The 16,362-nt window shown below is 40.9% G+C and overlaps 1 protein-coding gene across 2 annotated transcripts in view; it reads right to left on the reverse strand.

Annotated features, from left to right (window-relative positions):
* The window catches only part of ITGB6 (integrin subunit beta 6), a 67,538-nt gene extending 51,529 nt beyond the window's left edge, over window positions 1–16,009 (reverse strand). Inside the window, exons 1-2 of one of the 2 annotated variants that reach the window (XM_081006727.1) lie at window positions 15,822–16,009; window positions 13,419–13,557 (exon numbers count right to left, since the gene is read on the reverse strand). The gene's annotated coding sequence lies outside the window, so the exon portion shown is untranslated. Of the gene's footprint in view, window positions 1–13,418; window positions 13,558–15,821 lie in introns of those variants that run through there. The other variant, XM_081006728.1, reaches the window with a different exon arrangement.
* Between the last annotated feature and the right edge of the window lie 353 nt (window positions 16,010–16,362).

The following is a 16,362-nucleotide window of genomic DNA, read 5'->3' on the forward strand; positions in this document are numbered from 1 at the left end:
GCCAAGCCATGCCCACCAAAATGTACACCTGATGTGTACACCTGATGAAATATATTACATACCAGGTCATATATTACATACCAGTAATTCTGTTGAATTCCCATAGTGCGACTGGCAAGACCTGACAGAGCAGCTCACACTGCCCCCAAATTTTGAAGCTGTTGATGCCAAGATACTCATTACTTTTGCAAAGTAAAAATGGAAATACCTCTTGTGGAAGGTTTTTTTTTTTTTGCTACACACACATCAGCAAAATTTCATTACTTAGGCACTTCAGTGATCTGGCACCATGTGCCAAATTCATGGACTGCCAGGTTGCAGGCATTTTGAATGCCGTCAGCACTAGAAGGCAGTCTGGGTTATGCTGTCTTGCTCCTTAGACTGATTTCCTACGTCAACATAGCTGCTGAATCATTCCTACTTAACAACATTCTGTCTGTTATAAAAAGAGTCAGTCAACTAGAGTTAATGTTCAGCCTGATTAATAGGAAATAAATGTCTGAATAGCCAACATAGATAAAATATAATGAGTTCTCCTTTTATTTATGTTCAAGAAAGAATATTAGACATCTGAGTCAGTTTCTATGGAAGACAAATGTGATTTTTGTACTTTTGTTTGCATAGAAAAGGTTCAGACATGAGATCATTTTATAAATACATAAATGACTGTCATGATGTTTTCAGTACCCTCTGCAATTGCTACTTTTCAGAATATTCTTTTGTGGACTAATGATTTACTATAATATCTGTGCTGCAGAGAGGGGCATCTTTTAGGTCCCTGAGGTTAAGCAGCTAAAAGTGCTAATTTCATGGTCTAATGTTAACATGCATATTGTATTGAAATACATTGATATAAGTTTGCTTGACTCTGGGTGAAACCCACCACTGCTGTTCTGCTTGTGGAATGGCTTTTGGTCCAGCAGATGTTATCTGTTATTGTAAGAGAAGGGGATGAGATTTTCTCTTATTTCGCACTTTCTGCTGCTGTATGTATTGGTGCATACAGATAACAATGTATGGCACAAAGAGTTTTTTTAAAGTGTGTTTTAAGCACCAATATACTTTATACATAGCATAAAACAACAGCCACTTAAAAACTGCTCCAGAGGGCTGGAGGACCATCCAGAACTGTGTGGAAAGGATTGCAGGGAAAATCAGGGAAAACCAGTTCCCCTTCTCTAATGTCCGCAGATGCTTCCACTTGATCAAAAGCTGTTCTGAGAATGGATTTCACTGGATTTCACCCTCTGCATTGGATTGCGACTAGTACATACCACTTACAATGCAATAATTTTTCTAAGGCTTTATCTACACAATTCCACAGAGTATACATGAGCTGCATTTTTGCTCCTTTGTGTTCCTGTCTTCATCTCATAAAATACCATATCAAATCTCCATGGAGTAAGAAACAGGCCAGAGGAAAGATACCTTGCTGTGATGTTTTATCAGTTTCACATCTTCTGTCTAAGGTGAAACTGATAAGCCTTGTTCTATATGCCTGGAAGACTGTTGTATCAAGGGGGGGGGGGGGGAGATAATCCAAATATCAAATAAAAGTGGAAAGGAAAAGATCTAGGAAGAGATTGGGTATGGGGAGACGCGATGTTGTTACTATTTGCTGCTTCTAAAGAGTTATGGGAAGGACGATAGGATATGCTCAATGCGTCCTTGAATAACAGTTAACAGCTAAGGCACAGAGGGCTGCTTGGCTATACAGAAGAAGCTATGTAACTCATCACTACCGATATCATGAGCCTAAATACCCTCCACTCATACTTGGGCAAGCCAACCAGCACAGCGGCAGTGGATGGATGGAATTCTATGTATCTAATATGTGTTCTAATACTGCTTGGGATATGCTTCCTCTTCCTGCCCAGTGTCTGCTGGAGGAACAGCTTCCAATATATTGCTCCATCTATATGAAACGATATGAAATCGTGGAAAATTCTAATATCCTAACTTTTTCATGCATGCATAGCTCATTTAAATGGAACAGGGATGAAGTTGAGGTATAGCTGCCATTCGTAGGTTGGCCAAAATATAGTTTGACAGACTGGAAATAATTCAAGTACCAATGGAATCTGATAGGTATCCTGGATAAATAACCTGCCATATGTTTTCTAGTTAACAGGTAATTTCCACTGGACATGTTTGGTGCTGCCTTTAATTATTTTCTAAGGTGGGTTGGGGAACCTCAAGCTCACCAGGTGTTGGTGGACTATAACCCTCCTACCGCCACCTGTGGCCGATCAGCTGGAGTCCAACCATATCTGGGAGGAGCAGGTTCACCACCTCTGGCTATAATGCTTGCCAAGTTATAATACAACTGACAGTCTATTAAACATTACTAACTCTTGTCTATATCAGCATACATTTATTTAATATGATGGGTTTCCCAAAGAGATAACAAAAGGTAACACAACTGCTAGGAGATCTACATGCAAATGAATAAATATATATTAGTGTGTTTGGAGGAGTGCCCTCTAGTGTATCATAGGGCAATAAATTCAACTTTAACTCCATTTTTTGTAGCAGTAAAATGTTCTGACTTTACATGGTTGGCATTCCACATCCCAAACTTATCATGCTGTCTAGAAATTTGGGGATATTTTTTTCTGATATATTAGACATAAGAAGGGAGTGCCATAGCCACAACAGCAGCAAGAATACTTATTGCAAAGTATTGGAAGACACAAGATTTACCCACTCTGGAAGAATGGCAGATGAAGGTGATGGACTATATGGAACTGGCGGAAATGACTGGCAGAATCCGAGACCAGGGAGAAGAGTCGGTGGAAGAAGATTGGAAGAAATTTAAAGACTATTTACAGAAATACTGCAAAATTAATGAATGTTAGAATGATGTCAGAATGAAGTTAAGTGGTTTTAGCAGCAATGTTATAAAGGTGTATGTAAAAATGGATTGTTAACAGGTGAAAATCCAAAGTTATAATATATTAAGTTAAAGGATTAAGATAAAAACAAAGAGGGAAAGGAATTGCTGAATTAACTAATAGAACTGGAACACAAAAAAGGGAGGTGTGAGGAGGTCAGGGAAGCAAGGAAATGAAATGTAAGGAAATGTAAGGCATGGAAAGATTGATGTGTTTTTTAAGTGTTTTTTATCTTTTTTCTGTATTTTGTATTTTTTTCTTTTTTATTTCTTTCTCTCCCCCCCCCTCTTTTTATTTATGTAATCTTTTCTTTGAAACTTTAATAAATATCATTTAAAAAAAAAAGAAGGGAGTGCCATAACGGCTCCTTCCTCTTGTATTAAAGACAAATGATCTCTTCTGCACCCTGTTCCCTATTCTCCAACATAGGAAACAGTTGGAGGAAAGTTAGTGCATAGAAAAAACAAATACATCATTGAGGTGGGAAAATGCTTGAGCATCTGTTAAGTTTTCTAAAGTTATGAACCTTTGAATATTGGATGTTACACTTGGGCAGTTTATGCAGATGTGCATTCTGTGACTATCCCCAGGCTACTCCATCAACATCTCTGAGTGTAGTGCAATGCTAGGGGGTTCCTTCTTCTCTGTTTTCACAGATGTGCTCACACACATTAATATTCACTCTCAGGTCCCTGTGTCTATTGGACCTTCCCTTACGCCATCTGTAGGGGCATAGTTATTGTTCAGAACAGCATGCAGGCCAGATCTGACAACGTTATTTATGTGTTCAAAAGGCTGCCATGTGCTCTTTGTACCTCTTAGTTCAGGGCCCAGGGAGGCTGAGGAAAGGGGTGAACATATTTGTAATAGCCATGGCAGCTGATCGAGGTAGCAAAGAGGAATTGTTTTTGGGAGGTGGGGAGCTTTAGGAATATAGGAAGCTGTATTATACAAAGTCAGATAATTTGTTCATCTATCCCAGTATTTTCCACATTGTCTGGCAGTGACTCTCCTGAGTTTCAGATAGGGGACATCCCATTCATACCTGGAGATGTCGGGGATTGAACCTGGGATTTTCTGCAAGCAAAGTACCGGTAGATGCTCTACCTCTGAGCCTTTCCTGTGGCAAGCGTTAAGAACCCTGTTTTGGACATGCTTCATATTAAATTGCACTCACCCCCCCCCCAAGTTACTGAGGAGTGGGAAAACAAAGCAAAAAAATGAATGACCAGGGAAATGCAACAAAGAAGCAAAGGGAAACAAAGAAATGCAAAGCAGTTTAAGAACAGAAAAACAAGGTCTGATTGTGCTTGCCCAGCAACTTGAGTACTTTGATGGTAATGCAAAAATAGAGGCCAACATGCACAACCTATGTCATGGTGGTGAATGCTGGGCTGGAATGCACTTTTTGTCAAAAGTCATGGTGTGCAGGCTCATGAGGCAGCAGGGTACACTTGCTCCGGGCCTCAGAGGCTAAGCTGGGCAAGGAGCCTTGCCAGGAGTCTCTGCCAGGGGCCTGCTGGACTTACGCTGTTGAGTTGATAACTTTATTCTAACAATATTCATGCCACTGGCCTCAGACAATCCCTGCACCATCTTGATGGGGTAGGTGGGTGACAGTGGGTACATTAGCCTAAACCCTATTTATTCTCTCTCTTTTTAGTCATCAGAAGCCATTGCTAAGTGCAGTTGCCTCAGTCTAGATCAAGCTGACCTAAGGTGAAGCCTGTAACATGATGAAGCATTAAAGAGATGCTTCTGCATAGATGTTAAGCTATGGGTGTGACCACACACAGCTTATTATAGGGAATGCCAGGCGAACAGCGGAATGCCAGGCAAAGCAAAGTTTTTGAACTGTTCTGAAACAGTGGGGCTAGGCATGATGGTAAATATTCTACTTGTGTGATTCTAGTGGTGTTTCGGAGACAAAATGGTTGCTGAACTTGATTTTAGGCTTTGTTTCAGCTATTGATTCATTTTCATAAAATTTATATACCGCTTGATTGTAAAAACCAAAAAAGCAAAGTGGTTTGCAAAAAGAATAAAACAATAAAGTTATTAATAAAAACAAAGCTTTTTAAAAAATAAAACCAGCAATAAACTAAAGGCACACCTGCATCCTGTATATCTGGGGAGGCTTTTTAATGCTATAACTTAGCTCTGGAACATGGGAAGAAATATAATTGAAGAGTGTGATGCTGATCCCATTTCTCATGTATGACTAACCACAGCCAACACCCACATATCTAGGACTCGGAACTTTCCAGGTTCAGGGTTGGTTTCCTGGCATTTGAGATCCTCCTGGCACCTCTTATTTTAGAAATGAAGCACTGCTTGGCATGTGATGCCATTAATTGAAATTGAAATCTGACAAGGGCTCAAGCGTCTCCAGGAAAAATGCTTTTGGCAGTTTCACTTCATGACTCATGCTGTGTGTATGAGATTATATTCATGTCATGATAGCATGCCATGATATTTAGGTTGTACAAATGTCAGTGGGGTTGTAGGTATAGTATAATTAAACAGAAAGGACTGGCTGGTACATATACGATCAATCACAAGGCAAAATCCAGGCAGGATGGAACAGTTAAACACATACTTATATCTCCCCCTTATCAAGCAACTCACTATTGGCTGGAATATACCCTCAGAAGAAAATCAAAGTTAAGCCCACTGAAGCCCATTTATTTTAATGGAAGAAGTAAGAGGGTGCTTAAATCTCTCCTGTGAAAATGGCTTAAAAGCCTTTGGCCTTCATGTTTGTTCATCAGCGATTTGGGCTGGTCCTCTGGAGCTACTGGGGCACAGCCCTCCAACTGAAAATGCCAAGCATTTTAAAAAAACATATCCTCAAAATCTAAACACAACTGTTTTCCTGTCCCATACACATATTATATGATGAAACCAGTGCTTCTATATCAGTTTGCTAGGATGATTGTAGGACAAAAGAGTTAATATGTAATCAGTTTATTTGGCCTGCCCAGATAGTTTAGCTTGCAGTTATCTTCTATAATCCTCAGATTAAATGGTTTGAAAAACTGGAGCAGCAAAAATAATAAATACAGCAGCATTGAAGTTAGGCACATTTCTACTTCCAAGCCAAATAGTTTCAAAGGAGCCTCCTTTCCCATTATCTGTGGAATGGAACTCACACCCTCCACTCACAATCTCATTGCTATCTCAAATACAAGTTAGTTTGCAAAGTGCAGGATTTCCTCATATCTTTAAGTTCTTTCTTAAGACACATTGAAGCAGGAGCACATACTGAACACAGTAAAATTGTGTTTGTGGGCTTTTACCTAAAGCAAATTCTAATCTGTGGAAGCTGAAATTGTAGTGGAAGTATCTTCAAGAAAGTAGTATATGTCACTGTCTCTCAGTTTAAGCATTTATTGTCAGTGCAGCCCACTCCTAAAAATCTTTGCTTGGAGGTACATACATCCAGTGGGACTTTCCCTTTATAGAAAATTATGTACAACACATTAACCAAGAGAGAAGGAAGAAAAAGAAGAAAGAGGACAACATAATACCCACAAGAGTTTTCCCCAGTTACAACAAACCAGAATTATGGGACAATATTATCAAATCCATATGGGGCATGACAGCATGACATTGCAAATCATGTCCATCCCATCCATTTGCCATGCCATCCCACAGTGTTTTTCCATAAAAGTCCATTTGTTAATGGCGATTGCCAATAGAGTACATAAGAAAATATTGCCAAGTCTTACGGAATTTGTTTTTGGGTTTTGTAAAGTCCGATGCAGAGACACTGGGCTGATCACACTTTGAAGTGGAGTACTATTTCTAGATAAGAGTCTGGTCTCATGAGACAATGCTTACATTTTTCAATACATAAATCTAAAGCCATTTCATCTGTAGTGTGCAATACAAAATGACAAGTGAGTACGCTCAAGAATGCTTATGAAATACAAAGATGTACTCTCTCTTTTTATAGTATATTTTAATTTTTTTAAAAAGGGCTATCTTAGTGCCTTCCTTGTATAAAGTATCCAAAAAGCCAATGGACAAACAAGCATTCAGAGGCAATGAAAGCTGTCCTGACTGAGACTCAACACCCTGCTGTGAGAAGCATCTCAGTATTACGTAAATGTAAGCAGTACACAAACAAGGGGGTGATTTTCCTTTCCTAATATTGCTCCTTTCTGGGCACATGATTGCCTACTGCTTTTAGTTCTATACATGGGCCTCATAGATCCTAATGCAATGCTGAAGGCTAATATTCTAACAAGTCTACAAAATAGTTCATTTTGGTATTGCAGTGGTGGGGAACCTTTAGCTCTTCAGATGTCATTTCAATTCTCATCAGCCCCGGCCAGCATGGTCAATGGTCAGGGGTGGTGGGAGTTGGAGTCCATCAACATATGGAGGGCCAAAGTTTCTCCTTCATGATTGTATAGCTTTGTATCGTCTTCCAAGCATATCGTGTAAGTTTAAGGATTTCTGACATACGTTGAAATTTGGGTGGGGGGAAATAACAGGTAATTCTTTTCAAAATGGGAAAACCTAAATTATATACAAACATTTCCCTTTTCTACTTAGAGGCTTATATGGGGCAATTTGAAACAGAGAGAGAAAAGCCAGAACCAAAATATTCAACTCCCCAGGTGGAAGTCAGAAAACTAGGCAGTTCTTTTCATATTGCCTAGTAAACGCTATCAAAGTTGGCTGGATTACATAAGTGTCATTCAAAATACAGGCCAAAATATTTTAGTCCAGCTGTTGTCAGATGCTGAATCTGACCAGTGTCATGGATCCTATAGGCCTCAAATAAATCCATATCACAAGCTGAAAGTTCACATACCAAGTAGATTATTCTTATTTGGTTATTTAGATTTATATCACACGCTGTATAAAAAGATCAGGGTAGGGAGACCAGTTCCTTGTCATATATATTATCAAAACCACCTTAGTGAGATAATTTACGTAGTGTTATGTGTGTGTGTGTGAATGAAGTGCTACTTCAATGTGTGTGGAGGCAGCAGCAGAGGTAACATTTTGTGGAGGCAAAGAATATTTTCAGGTAGCACATCTGTGTATAGAACTTGTGTTTCTCGAGTGTGGATTTCTTTCTGGAGTCTGTGGACCATCTTAGACAACATCTCCCTAGACTCAAAGCACTTTATCATGAGAAAATGTGTAACATGCTATGTAGATAACCACATGTGGCAAGTGGACATGTGTATGCATAAAAAAGGAAATGTGATCTCGTTACACATTATGATCTACATGTTAAAATCTTAAGCATTTTAACCTAAGGTTACCAGATTTTTTTCAATGAAGCCGGGGACACTTTTCAACTTCGTACTAAGTAGGTGGATTTTGTCAGGGGACTGATTTGTAAATCCAGGGACTGTCTCTGGGAAACGGGGACGTCTGGTAACCTTATCTTAATCATGCATGAAGGCTTCCTTGCTGCCTGCATTTGTGCGGCACACTTGAATTTATTTCCAGGGACAGAGCAAGCCAGAACCAGCAACTTAGCAGGCAAGGCTAGGGAGACATCCCTGCTCTCACATTGATTTAATGTGTGACTACTGCTTCTGAGTTATTCAAGCCCCTTCGCCACGGCAAGGCAGTGATCCATGAAGGGGTCGGCGAAGCTATGAGCTATGCTGTGCAGGGCCACCCAAGATGGACAGGTCATAGTGGAGAGTTTTGACCAAACGTGATCCACCTGGAGCAGGAACCGGCAAGCCACTCCAGTATCCCTGCCAAGAAAACTCCATGGACAAAGACAAAAGGCATATAAAAGTTATGACGCTGGAAGATGAGCCCCTCAGGTCGGAAGGCGTCCAACATGCTACTGAGGAAGAGCGGAGGACAAGTACAAGTAGATTCAGAGCTGATGAAGCGGCTGGGCCAAAGCCGAAAGGACGCTCAGTTGCGGATATGCCTGGAAGCGAAAGGAAAGTCCAATGCTGTAAAGAAAAATATTGCATAGGAACCTGGAATGTAAGAACCATGAACCTTGGTAAGTTGGATGTGGTCAAAAATGAGATGGCAAGAATAAATATTGACATCCTGGGCATCAGTGAACTAAAATGGACGGGAATGGGCGAATTCAGTTCGGATGACCATCATATCTACTACTGTGGGCAAGAATCCCGTAAAAGAAATGGAGTGGCCCTCATAGTCAACAAAAGAGTGGGAAAAGCTGTATTGGGATGCAATCTCAAAAATGATAGAATGATCTCGATACGAATCCAAGGCAGACCTTTTAACATCACAGTAATCCAAGTTTATGCACCAACCACTGGTGCTGAAGAAACTGAAATTGACCAGTTCTATGAAGACTTACAACACCTTATAGAATTGACACCAAAGAAGGATGTTCTTCTCATTATAGGGGATTGGAATGCTAAAGTAGGGAGTCAAGAGATAAAAGGAACAACTGGCAAGTTTGGCCTTGGAGTTCAAAATGAAGCAGGGCAAAGGCTAATAGAGTTCTGCCAAGAGAACAAGCTGGTCATCACAAACACTCTTTTCCAACAACACAAGAGATGACTCTACACATGGACATCACCAGATGGGCAGCATCGAAATCAGATTGATTATATTCTCTGCAGACAAAGATGGAGAAGCTCTATACAGTCAGCAAAAACAAGACCTGGAGCGGACTGTGGCTCAGATCATCAGCTTCTTATAGCAAAATTCAAGCTTAAACTGAAGAAAGTAGGAAAAACCACTCGGCCGGTAAGATACAATCTAAGTCAAATCCCTTATGAATACACAGTGGAAGTGAGGAACAGGTTTAAGGATTTAGATTTGGTGGACAGAGTGCCTGAAGAACTATGGATGGAGGCTCACAACATTATACAGGAGGCAGCAACGAAAACCATCCCAATGAAAAGGAAATGCAAGAAAGCAAAGTGGCTGTCCAATGAGGCCTAACAAATAGCGGAGGAGAGAAGGCAAGCAAAATGCGAGGGAGATAGTGAAAGATACAGGAAATTGAATGCAGATTTCCAAAAAATAGCAAGGAGAGACAAGAAAGCCTTCTTAAATGAGCAATGCAAAGAAATAGAGGAAAACAACAGAATGGGAAGAACCAGAGATCTGTTCAAGAAAATTGGAGATATGAAAGGGACATTTCGTACAAAGACTACCATAATAAAGGACAAAAGTGGTAAGGACCTAACAGAAGCAGAAGACATCAAGAAGAGGTGGCAAGAATACACAGAGGAATTATACCAGAAAGATATGGTACACCCCAGGTAGTGTGGTTGCTGACCTTGAGCCAGACATCCTGGAGAGTGAAGTCAAATGGGCCTTAGAAAGCACTGCAAATAACAAGGCCAGTGGAAGTGATGGTATTCCAGCTGAACTACTTAAAATTTTAAAAGATGATGCTGTTAAGGTGCTACACTCAATATGCAAACAAGTTTGGAAAACTCAGCAGTGGCCAGAGATTGGAGAAGATCAGTCTACATCCCAGTCCCAAAGAAGGGCAGTGCCAAAGAATGCTCCAACTACCGCACAATTGCACTCATTTCACACGCTAGCAAGGTTATGCTTAAAATTCTACAAGGAAGGCTCAAGCAGTATATGGACCGAGAACTCCCAGAAGTGCAAGCTGGATTTAGAAGAGGCAGAGGAACCAGAGACCAAATTGCAAACATGCACTGGATTATGGAGAAAGCTAGAGAGTTCCAGAAAGACATCTACTTTTGCTTCATTGACTATGCAAAAGCCTTTCACTGTGTCGACCACAGCAAACTATGGCAAGTTCTTAAAGAAATGGGAGTGCCTGATCACCTCATCTGTCTCCTGAGAAATCTCTATGTGGGACAAGAAGCTACAGTTAGAACTGGATATGGAACAACTGATTGGTTCAAAATTGGGAAAGGAGTACGGCAAGGCTGTATATTGTCTCCCTGCTTATTTAACTTATACACAGAATTCATCATGCAAAAGGCTGGGTTGGATGAATCCCAAGCCGGAATTAAAATTGCCGGAAGAAATATCAACAACCTCAGATATGCAGATGACACAACCTTGATGGCAGAAAGTGAGGAGGAATTAAAGAACCTTTTAATGAGGGTGAAAGAGGAGAGCGCAAAATATGGTCTGAAGCTCAACATCAAAAAACCGAAGATCATGGCCACTGGGCCCATCACCTCCTGGCAAATAGAAGGGGAAGAAATGGAGGCAGTGAGAGATTTTACTTTCTTGGGCTCCATGATCACTGCAGATGGTGACAGCAGTCACGAAATTAAAAGACGCCTGCTCCTTGGGAGAAAGGCGATGGCAAACCTAGACAGCATCTTAAAAAGCAGAGACATCACCTTGCCAACAAAGGTCCGCATAGTTAAAGCCATGGTTTTCCCAGTAGTGATGTATGGAAGTGAGAGCTGGACCATAAAGAAGGCTGATCGCTGAAGAATTGTTCTTTTGAATTATGGTGCTGGAGGAGACTCTTGAGAGCCCCATGGACTGCAAGAAGATCAAATGCATCCATTCTTAAGGAAATTAGCCCTGAATGCTCACTGGAAGGACAGATCGTGAAGCTGAGGCTCCAATACTTTGGCCACCTCATGAGAAGAGAAGACTCCTTGGAAAAGACCCTGATGTTGGGAAAGATGGAGGGCACAAGGAGAAGGGGACGACAGAGGACGAGATGGTTGGACAGTGTTCTCGAAGCTACAAACATGAGCCTGACCAAACTGCGAGAGACAGTGGAAGACAGAAGTTCCTGGCATGCTCTGGTCCATGGGGTCACGAAGAGTCGGACACGACTAAACGACTAAACAACAACAAGCTGCTTCTGAAGGGTTTGCGTGTGTGTGTATGGTGTAGGTACATATGTATGGAGTTTAGAATGTTTATTGGTATGGTTAGATTGTGTCAGTGATGCAGAAGATGAACTAGGTTGGTTGAGGAAACTTCCCAACCTCATTTGCTGGGAACAGTGATTTTAAACAAGACCATATTCTAAGAAGAGTACTGCTTGAGCTCTTTGTTATGTAAGGCTAACTAAAATGTTTACTAAAGGTTTGTCAGGCACCATAATTTTCAACTTGTTTATTGGATCTGAATACGTCAGTGTAAGCATTTTGTTTTGATGAATTGTAAGTTAGTGCTGAGTGCTCCAAAGGTGCAGGTTAAAAGGAAAAGGAAAATATTGAGTGGGACTGAATCTGCTGAGAATTTGAGTGTTGTTTTAAGATACTTTTCAAGCAATAAATTATTGGTTTGAATGTAGTTGGTTTGAATGTAGCTTTATAATGGTGAAATCTAGAGAAAGTTAGGTACACTGAAATCTGAGAATGAAGTTGTCAGGGAACTGGCATCGGAGCTAGAGGCGGAGGGAAGGCTCTCAAATGATGCTGGAGAAGGGCCCAGCAGGGAGAGAGGCAGCTCAGCAGATGGGGAAGCAAATCAGCGCAACACCAGGGATAAAGGGGGGCAGATGGGGGAATCGGCGAGAGGGCTCCAGGACTCTTCACCGGACACCAGCGGGGAGAGCACGGGTCCTCCGCTACCCACGCCCTCCCTGCGCAGAAGGCTTCCGCGCAGGGAGAGTAGGAGGAGACTTGGCGTCAAACAACTTTTATGTTGGAAAAGGTTTAAGAAACGCCCACTGACGGATTCTGCTAGCGACTGAGGCAGCCACGAAGTGAAGGGCTGTCCAGACAGAAAGGTTTAACAAGGCAACATAGCCAGGAGAGGCGGCAACTTACGCACGAGCAACCCATACTCATTACAGAAGTGTTTTAACTATGTGCATAATTTGCACTGAATTTTATAGGACTTAGGTGCATTTAAGATGTTTTAGGATTGTACCCAAATTTCCCCTGGCATTTCATTAATCAAAACAAAATAATTTGATTACATCAATCTTGGAGAAACAAATCAAATGATTTATCAGAGTCAAAGTTCTGTTTTTTTGATAGAGGAAAAACAACAAAATATCGAGTTACATTAATGACTAACACCTTTTAAAGGTATAAGCTTTTTTTTTTGACCAGAGTATGCTTCACCAGGTACACAGAATCTGATGAAGCAGATTCTAGCTCACAAAATGTATGCCATAATAAATTTGTTAGTCTTTAAGGTGCCACAAAACAGAATGGAATTATAGACTCAAGACACCACCACTTTGGTATTTTAAACTTTCAAACACCCTACTCTCTGATTTAAAAAGCATACCACTATCCAAGACCAGGAGCAGCTGAAGAAAACCATTCACAGAAGCCAAATGCAGTTCTACATATACCAGACTGTAACATTCTTGGGAAACTGGCATTAAAAGCACACATGAAGAAAACCATATTAACAGTGACTTTTGTTTCACCAAAATATATGAGCCAAGTTCCCTTTCATTTCAGTTATGCCAAGAATGTGCTCTGGACTAAAATAAACCAAAAAAGGGATTATTTATAAATACATTGATGGATTCAGCCCCAGTGACCCCGGAGGGGAGGGGGATCAACAGGACAATAATGGATCTAGGCATCTGTACTGTGAGTTTATTAGCCATGCATTTATCAAAGGACTTACCTTTCAAGGTGGGCAGGTCTTTCATTTTGGAAAGTGCCGAATTACATTAGCTGGGTCCATTATCAATCGTTTTCAGCAGACATATCATTTATCCTTGGCCTAGGAATGAACAGGTTCCCAGCATTCTCATATCAGCATTCTAGAAGTAAAGAGAAAGGCCCCATTTAATTTTCTTCCTGCCGGCTAGAAGGAAAATGTTTTATAAAGCACATTAAATGAAAAATAAAAATAAATAAAGGAGACTACCACAAAGAGCAGGGAGTAGGGAACGACAGAATGCCTGGTTGATTTACAAATGCTTGTGTGAGAAAAGGTTAAAATTAGATTGACGAGCAAATGTGTTCGCAGACTGCTGGCTGACAAATGGCAGAGCTATGCCAATGTATTACTTATGCAAGAGATGTAGCGGAAGTATGCAGGAGGATCATATCGGTGCATTAGTCAAATGCATACAAACCCACTGTAAACATAGAATGTTTGGGCGGGCACAACAGACGTCTATTGGAGATGTATACTGTTGGGTTTTATTTAACAGCAATGAGTAACTAGATGAGTTGAACTGGACAGAAAGATTACTCATGTTTTGTGGACAAGTGAAGAAGGATGGCTTTGTTATCCTATCAATGGCAAAATTCTCCTTGGATGAATTTCCCAGCAGCTTGCAGATAAACCACTTCCACTGAACCGCTGATTAATAGTCCTTAGAGAATCCCAGGTTAAAGGGACACAGAACACATATAGACTGATCAGGGTCTGGCATATTCCATGTGTTTGTGCTTTCAGCAAGCGCGTGCACGTGCACACACACACACACTCACACACACTCACACACACACACACACACACACTACAACAACACAAGGACAAACACAGAATACAGCGGTGCCTCGCAAGACGAAATTAATTCGTTCTGCGAGTTTTTTCGTCTTGCGAATTTTTTGTCTTGCGAAGCACGGTTTCCCATAGGAATGCGGTTTTAAGAAAAAGGAAACAAACTTGCAAGACGTTTTCGTCTTGCGAAGCAAGCCCATAGGGAAATTCGTCTTGCGAAGCAACAAAAAACGAAAAACTCTTTCGTCTTGCGAGTTTTTCGTCTTGCGAGGCATTCGTCTTGCGAGGTACCACTGTATTCTGTGTGCTATTTTACTAAATAGAATCTGTAGGTCTACTTGCAGTTCAATCTGTTTGCATGATCAAGGCTACCTGCTATCACTATTTCACACCAGGAAAGTGTCCAGAATATAGAAATGGCACAATCTTTGCCCTGAAGGAGTAAGAATGTAAGAGCCCACTTCTTAGTTATGTGCCAAAGAAAATCAGAAGAGCCTTGCTTGTTCAGGCTGAAGGCCCATCTAGTCCACCATCATTTTCTCATGGTGGCTAACCAGTTGCCTATGGGAAGCCCATTAACTGGACATGAACACAATAGCGCAACAGCACTCCTACCGTTTCTCTTCAGCAACTAGTATTTAGAGGCATATTGCTTCTGACAGTAGAGATATAGTAAGGTCATTGATAGCCTTATCTTCTATAATTTTTTTAAGTCACCCAAGGTGGTGGCCATCACTACAGCTTGCAGGAACAAATTCCATAGTTTAAAAATGTTCTACTTAATGCATAGGTTATGGTGTGCTTATAAAGCAGAAGGGCTGATCAAACAATCATGTTAATCATCTCCTTGAAGAGAAGGAGAGTTGGACCCCCCCCCCAAAGAACATTAAACTGCCTTAGTTACTCAACCACTGCAGAATCAATGCCATTATTTCTGGTAATGTCCTGAACACCAAGCAATTCTCCTGTCCCACATTCTGCACTCTGCCGGTATAAATGGCTGACATTATCCTTCTATGTAGGTGAAAGTACTATTGCTTTCCATGACACTGTGCTGTGGCACCATTCACAAACACTCTTGACACAGCAGATATAAATCAAGGAGCTGGCTTATGCAATAAGACCCATTGATTTACAGTGCTTCGTTTTTGAAGTGTTGTGACTCACAACTGCCAAACTAAGTCATATTTCAACAATGAATGTATAATACTTCTCTCTCTCTCTCTCTCTCTCTCACACACACACACACACACACACACACACACACACACACCAGCCACAATGCCTCCTCTTGATCAGGAGTGTGATGTTGTGATGTGTTGGGTTTAATCTTTCCTCAGGTGCCACAATCCTGCCAAAAAGTAAAGAGCCTGAAGCTGCTAGTCCCACTGGGGAAGAAAAGGACAGTGAATTCTCCTTTGTTCAATGCATTAAAATATAGCTGTCCTGGAATGCAAAATCCAAGCCAGAAGATATGAATTATTACATTTTTTGGCTAGGGCTGATGGCAGTGGCAGCCCAAAACATCTGGATAGGGAAGGTTGGCATAAGCACCAGTGACCAGATAATCACCAGATACATCACATACCCCCTTTTTGGGGAGGATGCTGGAGGGCGATGTGGTGGGGCAGCTGCAAGCATTCTTACACAGATCATGTTGGAATTAAACTTTAGTTCCCAATTTCAGAGCTATATGGAAGAGAGCCTGGGTCGTTTGACCCTTGAATTATTTCCCTTTCCCCTCCTGTAAGAACTACACAAGATACTCTCTTTTAAAGTTTAAATAACATAACTTTTGCTTAGTGTACATGCACTTGCAGATTAAAATATATACAATGCAGATAGGTGTTACTTATGTTGGTAATACATCTTACATAAATTGTATCTAAGATAAATACGGACTAACTCTGAGGCGGACAGCAGCATAACATAGGGCTGCAATATTTTAAGAAGTGAAAATCCAGATACAAAAGTTGTTGAGCTTTTAATCTTTTTTAAAAATAAGTTTTTAAACTATTCCCCCCCCCCAACACTTCCAAAATGGGCTGCCATATGCCCAGGTTTTCCCAGATGTCTTTAGTCAGTTTTTGAAAATTCCTCTCGGATGCCATTT

Source organism: Podarcis pityusensis, assembly GCF_964106645.2.
Source record: "Podarcis pityusensis genome assembly, chromosome: 1".
Classification (NCBI taxonomy): domain Eukaryota; kingdom Metazoa; phylum Chordata; class Lepidosauria; order Squamata; family Lacertidae; genus Podarcis; species Podarcis pityusensis.